The sequence below is a fragment of the Pholcus phalangioides genome, unplaced genomic scaffold (genome assembly GCF_987345545.1).
Source record: "Pholcus phalangioides strain wild (caught in Gottingen) unplaced genomic scaffold, Ppha-v1.0 ptg000028l_1, whole genome shotgun sequence".
Classification (NCBI taxonomy): domain Eukaryota; kingdom Metazoa; phylum Arthropoda; class Arachnida; order Araneae; family Pholcidae; genus Pholcus; species Pholcus phalangioides.
The window spans coordinates 4,370,115-4,382,259 of record NW_028301618.1 but is presented as its reverse complement, the minus strand read 5'-3'; the positions used below and the strand labels follow the sequence as shown (position 1 = coordinate 4,382,259).

The following is a 12,145-nucleotide window of genomic DNA, read 5'->3' as shown; positions in this document are numbered from 1 at the left end:
TATAAGTATAATCAGAATATTTCGTACATTTTTTTTAATTCGAAGTTGTAGGTAACGAGGGAATGAAATAAAGGGAGGGGGGCAACTGTATATACTACATTTCTCATAGCTTTTATTGGCAGTATGCTTATTGATTATACCGATTGGCAGCAAGTGACTTATAGAAATATCAATTCAGTTTCAAAGGAATTGTATCCAGATTGTTTTGCAGGCAGAGAAATTTCGTGGGCTGTGACGCTGAGCGTATAGATGATATTAAAGAAACCAGACATGCGCCCCCCCCCCCATCTTTGGTTCGGTATGGGATATAAGTGCGTTATCTTGTAAGGTTGGGATTGTCTCTTCTTGGGAAAAGCGTTTTAGTGTTAATCTAATGATTTCAATCGGTTTCATGTTATGCGCTTGAGCGTAAAGCACTGCTGTGAAATAGTTCACGCTAAAATTCGGAACCCTTGGAACGAATTAATCAATAATACATTCATTCTTAGTGGGAGGACCAGAGCTGCAACTAGATGCTTGGTCAACCGGGGCAAGCGCGCATTTTTAGCCCCCCCCCCCTGTAATGTTGAAGGAGAGGTTTCAGAATGGAATTTTTGCCCCCTCGAGTCCAGCGCCCGGGGCACGAGACCCGCCTGTTCCCCCCCCCCCTATAGAACAAGGCTTCCGCACGAGGCTTGCGACGTCGATGAAGACGGTGATTTCTCTTATTGCCACTGGATATATGTATTGAAAAAAAAAGAAAAGATATCGCATGCGTCGGCCTGCTGTATCCAATGGACGCCATAATCTCTGCTCCAACCCGCTTTCCCTGGCGTACGCCAATGGTAGTTTTCGTTTTAAAAATTTATTACAGAAAAGGCACTACAAGAATAAAAATATGTACACATTTTAAGATAACTTTGATAATGTCTAACTTAATTGTAGGGAATATAAAATCATTCAAACTCAAAAAAAGTATCAATGCAGACTTAATTCTTAAAAAAATTATTCAAATTTATTTTAGTCTCCATTGATAAATGATTACATAAATTGATAGCACTTGTAATGCTTTGGCAAAGTATGAATTAATCTTCATTCCATCACGGAGAATTATTATTATTAAAGTAGTCCGCATCAGTGTCACCAATACGCATATAGATACGTGATTCACGCATCAAACTTCAATTTTACTCCTCTAAATTTCGTTGAGAGAAAATATTATTTCAAATATCTTAGGTCATTTTTTTTTCTATACTTATTTCTCACTAATAAAATACGTAAATACCCCTCTCTTTACAATGAATTACAATGGAAAAACAAAGGCATTTTAGACAAAATACGATTCCATCTAGGTTAAAATTGACCCAAGACCCCCCAATGAGAAAAACCGACTACAGAGACAAAAAAAAAGGACTCTATTTTAATAAAACTCATAATAAATACATGTTCCTAAAGATCAGATGGGAAGTCCACAAGCGTACTCAGCGCCATCTACACATAAGAACGTAAACGAGCCAACTGTGAGAAAGGATCATAAAAATTATTTATATATTGTGATAAAACCCCTATTTTCTTTTTTTTTCTCAAAATCTGCAAAATGCGGAGCAAATGGACAAAAGTTTATTCGAAAACATATAAACGATATTATTCTAGAAAAAAAAAATCATCCGTTAGAAATGTATTACGGTAATAGTGTACGAGTAGTTGTGCAAACCAAAGTTGAGCATACTTACCTGGCGCTGGAGATGCCGTGATCAAGAAGGCGGCTCTCCCGGGACGAGGCCTTCCATTGCACTCCGGTTGGCTGAATCCCGCCACATTCGCAAATTGCGATTGCTTGGGGCGCATAATTTTTGGTAGCGGGGTTAGCGTTCGCGCTGACCTCCCCTTACCGGAACAAGTAGATAAGGATTAATTACTATTTTTAATACGCTGTTAAATAGTTGAAATCGGTAACTTTGGTTAATTAATAGAAAACAGGCCTTACGGGGCTACGCCATAGAAATTATATACCAGAAAGGGTTCCGCGAGTCGAAAATGCGTTGAGAACCATTGAAGTAGAATTCTGTGATCATAAGCGGAGATAGACTTAAAGGCTCGAACGACACGATGATTATGTCAATTCATAATATGAATATACATTATATCAGCCTGGCGAATTTAGCGCCAAACATGTCCGATGACCCTATCAAAAATCGCCAAGGCCGTTAGACACATTACGGAGGAAAAAAATCGCCAGCATAGAAAAAAATATGAAACACGAGAAATGGAAACATAAATAAAATCTGGGACGCTATATATATATATATATATATATATTGACGCTCAATCTATATACAGTCAAACCTCGTTAATGAGTCACTCTTGGGAGAGCAAAAATATGACTTGATAAGCGGAGTGACTCGTTAAACGAAGTTAGCCATAGCTGTGCCAATTCCTGCCTGAAGATAATTGGGACTTCCAAAAAGTGATCCGGTAAGCGGAGTGACGTGTTAACCGGGTGACGCACTAACGAGGTTTGACTGTATATAAAATTGATTTTCTGTCTGTGTGTGTGTTCTCTATACAAATCTACAATTTTATATCGATCGTCGTCAAATTTTGCATATATACCAAATTGAACCCGACTTGAATGATAGGTTACTTTAAAATTTCGTCGGAGCAGGGCAAATGCCCCAAATGGGCAAAATACCGTAGGGAAACAATGGTTTTTGGGCCTCAACAATCACTTTCCGAACGTTTACTTTGGTTACCGTGGTTCCCTAGGAAACGAGCCGTTTTGGGTTTTAACGGCTCGTGGACCGGGGGCCATCTTGCTCATAGAAACTTACAATGGAGTCCTGAGAACTGTCGTCATGTGTATATACAAAATTCAATAATGAGAAGATACAAATCGAATAGATGCGAATAAATGTCAAAAGTGGATAGATACATAGTATGCAAGTAATGTGAGTATATACAATTGAATGAGAGAATTTATGTATTAAAATAGTATGTATACAATGAGATTTGTAGAAGAAAGCATCTTTACAAATTCTCCCATGTAAGGCGCCCAATTTGTTTGGGCCTCCTATATTTCCTTAAGCATTCAGCATCATAGTCAACAATTTCCCTCAGATGTTCGAATTGCGAACTAAACATTCGCTCGAATTGATCATTGTTTAATTTCTTAATGTATGTGAATATGTGAGGTATGTCCAAGTCTTGTCTGATGTTTATTCCACGAACAAACCAAGGGGCTCCAACAAATCTTCTGAGTATTTTGTTCTGCATAGTCTGTAGTTTTTTTATATTCGTTTTACAAGCATGCGCCCAAGCTGGCGAAGCATAGAGTAGAGTAGGTCTTATTATGGATTTAAAAAGAATAATTTTGTTCTTTAACGAAAGTTTTGCCTGTGGAAATGTGATGCGATTGAGCATACCCATAATTCTATTAGATTTGTTTATTACATGATCAATGTGTGAAGAGAAAGATAGATTTTTGTTGAGGATACAGCCCAAGTATTTTATTTGTCTAACAGGGCTTAAAGATTGTGTACCAATTTGAAGTCGTCTGTCCGGTATTTTACGACGTCTAGTGAACCATAAAAATTTGCATTTGTCACTATTCAGTTGGATGGCAGATTGATCACACCAATATTCTATTTCATCCATGGTTTCTTGTAAATTGTTGAAGGCCTGATTTGCATCCCTGCTACTGCACAAAACTGCACAGTCGTCTGCAAATAAAGATATTATGCCATTTTGGGGACAAGGTATGTCATTAATGTATAGCAGGAACAGTTGCGGCCCCAACACACTGCCCTGAGGCACAGAGGCATGAATTTGTTTTATTGAAGAAAGTGTATTTTGAATTTTTACTTGAAAAGTTCGACCTAAAAGATAGTGATAGAAGAATATGACCATATGCGGAGGCATATTTAAGTCAATGAGTTTGGAAAGCAATGTAGCATAATCACAACGGTCAAATGCTTTTGCTATGTCTAAGAATGATGCAGCCACAAAATCAAAATTGTTAAAAGCTTCATTTATGAACTCTGAGACTCTAACCAGCTGTGTCACACAAGAGTGATCAGGCCGAAACCCGTGCTGTTCGGGTCTAATTAAATGATTTTCATTGATGAATTGTGTAAGTCTATTTGCGACAATCTTTTCAAAGATTTTACTCCAGTTGCTCAGTAAACTTATTGGTCTGAAGTTGTGTGCCATAAGTGGGTCAGTCCCAGCTTTGTGAATTGTTTTTATAACAGAATGTTTCCAAGGTTTTGGAAAATAATTTAATGTTAAAGCACTGTTGAAAATTTCTGTTATGTGAGTAATGATATTTTCTGGCAGGCACTTCAAGGCCTTATTGCTAATTTCATCAGCACCTGGTGCTTTTTTGACATCCAACGAGTTGATGATTGAGCTGATTTCATCATTAGTTGTTAGATCCATGTGACATGTAGAATTATTTGTGTGAAAGTGAATAAATTGTGCGACTTTTCTACGAAGCCGCAGTTTAGTATTGTTAGGCTGATTCCTATTGGGTGAAAATTGCCCTTCATAAGTAGTTGCGAATGAAGGAAAAATGTGTTGCTGCCATCTCTCGACCTATTTTATAACCTACTAGCTATAATACCCGGCGCTGCCCGGGTTTTCTTCAATGAGGCTTTTTTGGATCACGTTGTTCTTGAGGGACATACAAACCGTGTCCAAGTTAACCAATATGACGACCTGCGCGATTCATGAAATAAACATAGATTTACACAGAAACGTAGAAATGAATATATATTTTTCTTTTTTTAAGGGGCGCCAGGTATTTCGACCCCCCCCCCCCTGAACTTCAAGTTCTCCATCTGTCTGTTTCAGCTTCCAAAAATCCTTAGTTAAAGCTGTGGAATTTTTTCGATGCACTTTTCACGGGCTCATAACTAATTTTAAAATATCCTAACCCACATGAATTTATGCAAATAAATATCAAAAGAGACAATATGGAGACATTCATTTTCATACTTGAGAAGATATAAATGAAATCAATGTGTTATTGCTCGAATATCCAACTCAAAAGTATAGGTTTGGCTAATTACTTCGTATTTAATCTCCTGGGCTTCGTATATCTCTAAGCGAACTAAATATTTTAAAAATCGAGAATTCAATACAATTTTTAAAATTATTGATGGGGCGGAAAATCCCACTAATTTCCGCATTTCTACAGTAAAATCGACAATTTTAGCACTGATTGAAAAAGGAGTTTGATTTACAAGTGTGCTTGACGTGTTCGTTGGAGCTCTGTAAGTTACATAGTATTTTTCATAATTATCAGCGTTGTTCGGGGAGATTTTGTTATATTCTCTTATCGGAAGTGGTGAATGCCGAGTTCATGACATTTTTGTTTTAAATAGAACCACGACTGAATTCCGTTGCTGGATTTTTTGAAGTTTAATTGAACCGCCCATAAACATGGCGGTGTAAACAAACAGTGCTGGTTGTATTTGATGCAGTCACAGCCGTCGTAGTCAGAAGCTCGAAATTATTATTCATATGTATCAGAGCAGTTTTTTCTGATAGGAATGCCTGATGAACGCCCTCTATCGTCCTCCGGAGGCAATGTTTTTAATGGAGAATTTTACAAAAGCTTAGATGAAATGTTCGAAATTTTTACGGGAGTTTGTGACTGGAAATCTGTGAGGGCATCGGAGAGACAACGATTTTTGGATTTGAAATCTCAGATCTCGAAGTTATTTGAGGATGCTCACGTCGCTTCGAATAGACATTCGGGAACTACGAGTGTAAGCCCTAATTTTTCTTCTGCTGGTCAAGAGTTTAGTAGTTTATCAAATCTCATCGTAAATAATTTTCAGAAATTTGAAGAGCGTTTCAGCAAACTGGAAAGTCTCACTCAAATTATTCCGAAGATGCAGTCGGATATTTCTGCCTTGTCGAGCACTCTCCGCCCCTCTGTGAATACATCGATAAAACCAATCCAATCGGAATCAACACCTCAATCTCTTGCAGCTTCAGTTTCATTTGCCCAAGTGTTGACTCAGACTCATCCAAATAATGGTGAAACGTCAGAGCGGGATACCATGCGTGAGGTTAATCGTCCCATAGGCCCAGTTCGATTACATCGCAGGGATGAGCAGAGATTGGCAGAAACAGCGCCAAATGTTCGTCAGAGTTGGCCAGGCTGTATCGTCGCAGATACGTGTAGTGCCAGCTCTTCGTAAAAGGCGATTATTGGTGAATAGGTTTGATGTGGAGACTTCAGTATCGGACGTACGCGGGCTATTCCAGAATACTCAATTCGAGTTTGAGTGCGTGAAGTTGAACACGAAGAACTTTATGCATTACGCTTCTTTTGTCTTGACTAGTGCTGAAGAGAACTATAAAATATCTTAAGTGATCCATCTCATTGGCCAGTTGGAATTCATATAAGAGAATTTTTTGGAATTCCGAGATTTATTCTAGAGGATTCGTCTGGACAACAAGCTACAAATGACAACTCTTCTACTAGAGAGGTCTCTAACGGCCCAGAGTGACTAGGAAGATCACTGGGATATCCGGATCCACCTAAAGGACCATGTGATGTGTTTGGAATCTTTTTGAATCCCCGCAGTCTCTGCAATAAACTGTATACTTTGCATTCATTTTTCGAAACTTATGATCCCTCTCTTGTATGCGTATCCGAATCATGGCTGTCCCCAAGTCTACCCGATTCCCTGCTATGCCCGCGGGGATACGACGTGTTTAGATCTGATAGATTGTTCGCTCCTGGAGGTGGTGTCTGCATATTCGCAAAAAATAATTTGAACCCGTCTGCTGTTATGGCGAGAACTGATACAAATAATGCTGAAATCGAAATAATAGCTGTGGACATTAAAGTCGGTATTCAGTGTGTGCTCGTGATCTGTGCTTATATTCCTCCGGACATTTACATTGTTTTTTCGATGCTCTCAGACTATATTGTACAGTTAGATATCCCATCGTATTGGCCGGCGACCTGAATATGAGAAACATAAAATGGGATTCATACCACCTCATATCTACACATGCAACTGACAGATTCTTTCTTGCCTCTATTGCAGACTTGGGATTCAATCAACTTGTTGACTTTCCCACTAAGGGAGAGAATTTCTTGGATCTTCTTTTGTGCACTGTTCCCGAATTTATAATCGACATACGATCATTGCCACCCTTCTGCAATAGTGACAACCCACCGCATATACCATTTCTCTTTCGACTGCCTAATTTAATAGCCAATAATTATTCAGGCTTGGCTAAACATGACTTTAGGAGTGCGGATTATGACGCTCTTTCTCTATTACTACATGATCTCTTTGGTTCTATCCGGGAAAAGCGCATGTCTCCCCTCGATGCATTTCAAACTTTCTTTTTGAATTGTTGGAGGTATATTCCTCGTATGTCATTAAAACTTAGCAACGTGGCAAATAAAAGACTGCGACTAATCGGTAAGAGGAAACTGGTTGCTTGGCGCAATTTGACGAGGTATCCGAGTGTTCTAAACAAACGAATATATTGTGCCATGGCTCAGGAATACAATGCGTACGTTGCATCAAGCGAGAGTGCACACCTCCGTTCGATTTGTGGCAATAATAATCGTACTGCCTTCTACAAAGACGCTCGACGGAAACTACGTTCGGCTGCATCTATATCATCCCTTGTTGTAGATGGAGCTATAATTACTGACAGTCAATCTAAGGCTGATATATTTGCGGACATATTTTCAGACGCTTACTTGTTACCGTTCGCGACAGAAGTTCATTTTGATGGCGGCCTTATGCAAGACCATTCCCAATTCATCGATATGTTTGATGCTAGAGGTATCGCTTCTTTAATAGATGCATTGCCTTCTCGCTCTTCTACTGGGCCTGATGGTAACCCCGGTAGCTTCTACAGGGCCTTACGAGACGAGGCATCTTATTTCTTGAGTGCAGTGTTCCAGTATTTTTATGACTTTGGTATGATACCCAATTCCTGGAGGAATGCCATAGTTCGTCCTATTTTCAAAAATAAAGGCAAATGTTCTGATCCTCAAAACTATCGCCCGGTATCATTGACTGATATTTCTTCTAAAATATTCGAAAGATGTCTGGTCCAAAAACTTCTTACATTTGCTATCAATTCAGGGTTTATACCATCTAATCAATTTGGTTTTGTTCCTGATCGATCACTATTAATCCAACAACTAATTTGCCACGACTATTGGACAAATGCCGTTGAAGAAAAAACCGAAATTGATATATTGTTTATTGATTTTCACAAAGCATTCGATAAAATAGACCGCTCTCTTCTAATCACAAAGCTATTGAACTTGGGTGTGCCAGAAAAGATGTGCCGAATACTGCAGTCATATCTGGGCTCTAGAACTTTTCAGGTTCGTGTTGAAGATTGCCTCTCTGGGAAAAAATGCGTATCTAGCGGTGTAGTTCAGGGCTCTGTGTTGGGTCCACTGTTGTTTGTACTATTCACGTATGCCATTGCTTTTTACACTCATCCAATTCCACTAGTACAATTTGCTGATGATGTTAAACTGTTTTTTCCCACGTCTGAACACACAGAGCTTAATTCTGCCTGCCAACGTCTCCGCAACTGGACTGTGGTCAATCGTCTTCCAATTTCCGTTAACAAAAGTGGTGTCATGCACATAGGGGGATACAGAATGAGTCCAAGCTACTCGATGGGTGGCGAAGAGCTCCAGAGGTTCACTTCCTACACTGACTTGGGGATCACCATTTGCAATACCAGAAATTTCGACTTACATTATTCGAATATAGTGTGTAAAGCGAGACGCGCTTCTTATGTCCTACGGAAGGCGTATGGAAAATGTGATACCGCTACACTCATGCACGCATTTACCGTTTTTATACGCCCAATCCTGGAGTATTGTTCGCAAATATGGTCTCCGTACAAAGTGAAAGATATAAAATTCATCGAAAAGGTCCAGAAGTCATTTACCAAACAGTTTTGCAGTCTGCGTCATCGCCCATACGAGGAAAGGCTGAGATGTCTCGGCGTCCACTCTTTAGAATGGCGTCGCCTTGAAGCCGACTTAAAGCTGTGCTTCAAACTTGTACACAACTTAGTATATACGGGTCAGTCAACTCCATTTTTTGAAATCAATCCCAGACCATCACTGAGAAGACATTCATTACAAATAAAAATTCCAACTGCCAGGAACAATGCTAAATTTTTATAACTTCCGATGCCGAGTTGGAAGAGTATGGAACAAATTAGCACCAGATCTCGTATGTTCATCTACATCATCTGTCACTCTCTCAACGCTTCTGATCTTTCAACATTTTTAATGTGCTATGCATTTTAGTTCATGTCGGGTTTTATTGGTGCATATATGCTTGTTTTATTTATATAACTTTTTTTTTTCCATCAGTTCTATTGATTATTTCAATTCGGAATTACATGTGATGATTTTTTATTTGTTTGTTTATTTTTTTTTTGTGTTTTTTTAAATATATATATATATATATATACATGTATTTTATTCTGATTTATATATTGAATTTTATTGTGTAAACATGTTTATTTTATTGTTGTTTTGTGTTCGGGGATTTTTTATTTTTTTTTTTATTGGCGTCATCTTTTATGCATTTTTCTCTTTGCATATATTCGTGTGTATGAATGTGTACTGATGTTCCCTGCCGTCTCTTTCCAATTTTATTGATTGTTTGAATAGTGCACCTGTGGAGTTAGAGCCTACTGGCCTTGCACAGGTTTGTATATAATAAATAAATAAATAAATAAAATTATGACGTCTATTCAAAAAGCCTCATTACTGAGAGTATATTGAAAATGTGGCAAACCATTATAAAGGCATAAACTATTATACATATACTAACAGGATTAAAGAAGTGACAAACCGTTGTAAAGGCATATACACGTCTGAAACGCATTGCTAGGGAACCACGGAAACCAAAGGAAACGTTCGGAAAGTGATTGTTGAGGCCCAAAAACCATTGTTGCCGGACAGTTTTTTGCCCGTTTAGGGCATTTGCCCTGGTCTGGCGAAATTTTAAAGTAGCCTATCGTTCAAGTCGGGTCCCATTTGGTATATATGCAAAATTTGGCGACGATCGATCTAAAATTGTAGATTTGTATAGAGAACATACACACACACACAGAAAATCAATTTTATATATATAGAAGATAGATAGATATATGGACAGGAATCTTTACACATCCTGTCTGATCACCTGCACCCATTCATGTCCATTGTGCATTCCGACGGACTTGGACAATTTCAGCAGGACAATACGACACCCCACACGTCCAGAATTGCTACAAAGTGGCTCCAGGAGCACTCTTCTGACTTTAGACACTTCCGCTGGCCACCTAAATCCCCAGACATGAACATTATTGAACATATCTGGGATGCCTTGCAACGTGCTGTTCAGAAGAGATCTCCACCCCCCTCTTACTCCTACGGATTTATGGACAGCCCTGCAGGATTCTCGCTGTCAATTACCTCCAGCACTACCTCAGACATTAGTCGAGTCCATGCCACGTCGTGTTGCGGCACTTCTGCGGGGACCGTACACGATATTTTTCAGGTGAACCAGTTTTTTTGGCGTTTCAGTGTATTACTGGCATGACGACAGCGATCTTTGCCTTGGCAGTGCTCGGAACGGTGTCCACAAACATCTTTCGTCGGAAGATCACGTGACTCGGTGCAAACTAACACAATCCCTCCTTATTTTCTTTTGGTATATCCACAGGAATTTAAAACAATAAATGAAAGAAATAATTTCAGCATTAATGAAAGAAACAAATCCAGAATTGATGAAAGCAGTTATTTCAGAAGTAATGAAAGAAATAATGATTAATAAAGGGATTAATTAATTAATATTAATGAAATAAATAATTCAATCTTTTTCCGTCTTTTTTAAATGAGTTCTCTATCCTTTTTTTTAATCTTTAAAACACAATATTTAGAGCGCGAACTGTACATTATGCAGGGGCGGTCTTAAGGCAGTGCGACCGGTGCAATTGCACCGGGCGCTAAATGATTAGGAGCGCCGAAACATGGGAAAATGATTTCTACCCGCTCTAGGAGGAGCGCCAAATCCAAGGTAAAAGGGCAGAAAAAAAATCCGACATGATATGTTATGACATAAAATATCGCTGTTCCTTTGAACGCATCAAAACGGAAAGAGATTGAAACAAAAGTTTTTTTCAATTAGGGGAAGTCAGGGACATAAAAGGGTCCCGCTCGAGTAGAGATTTTGTCTCGAGCCGCCCCTAAGTGCAACGTGTGTGTGTGTGTGGATTTGAAAATTGCACCGGTCGCACTGCCCTAAGACCGCCCCTGCCGCTGAGTAACGGTAAAGCTTCCTATGAGGCTCCTAGACAGTATCTCTGTGACCACAATGGGACTTTAAAAGGACATCTTTTTGCTTTCAAGAAACTAATGAGGAACGTATGTTGGAAGTTCAATTTGATTTTTTTTAAACAGCTTTGTAAACCAGATTCCACAATCATGGACCCCTCCCGCCCCCCATTCTGTTTTTTAAACTAAAAGAAAGTGAGGTGCAAAATATATATTGCTTTATTCCATTGGGTTCGTTGTCCCTAAAATATGCTTCACGGCATTGTTTTACACCTTGGTAATGTACTAGGTGGAAGAGAATTGCGCGTTATCGTTGAAATTGAAGCCGAAGTCCCTGAGGTTAAAAAAAAAAATCTAGAGAGAAAAATAACCTCTTCTCAGAGCCGTTTTAACGCATGGGCTCAGAAGTAGAGGGGCCTCACGAAAATGAGATCTAGTTACAATTTTCTAGAATTTACTAGGCAAGGCCTCAGAAAAACCACTTGGCTAGGGGGGCCCATGATGCTCTTAAGATGACCCTGCCCCTTCCCCAGGTCCGTAGCGTGCTTTCTCGGGGACAGACTTTTCTTGAAATGGTTATGCTCACAAAAAGATGTTACAAGTGCCCCCCCCCCCATTCCGCTCGGGTCACCGTCCAAGTTGCTTCGGAATAGTTACGGGCCTGCCCAAGTTGCAGAGCCCGGTACTTTAGCCGGTGTTTGCCTGCCCCTTCCGTTTCTTAGTACTGGGTCTGAAAGGAATAATTTTAAAGTTCACATGAGTTTTATAAAGGAAGAAAGCTTTTCCGACTTCTTCGTCCCTTAATATCCAACCAAGAGGGGG

The 12,145-nt window shown here is 39.3% G+C and overlaps 1 non-coding gene across 1 annotated transcript; it reads left to right on the top strand.

Moving 5' to 3' along the window:
- The first annotated feature begins 1,704 nt into the window (after nt 1-1,704).
- On the top strand, nt 1,705-1,865 carry LOC149067797 (U1 spliceosomal RNA). The gene has a single exon (XR_016195308.1). It is a non-coding gene; the product is annotated as a U1 spliceosomal RNA (small nuclear RNA).
- Nucleotides 1,866-12,145: the final 10,280 nt, after the last annotated feature.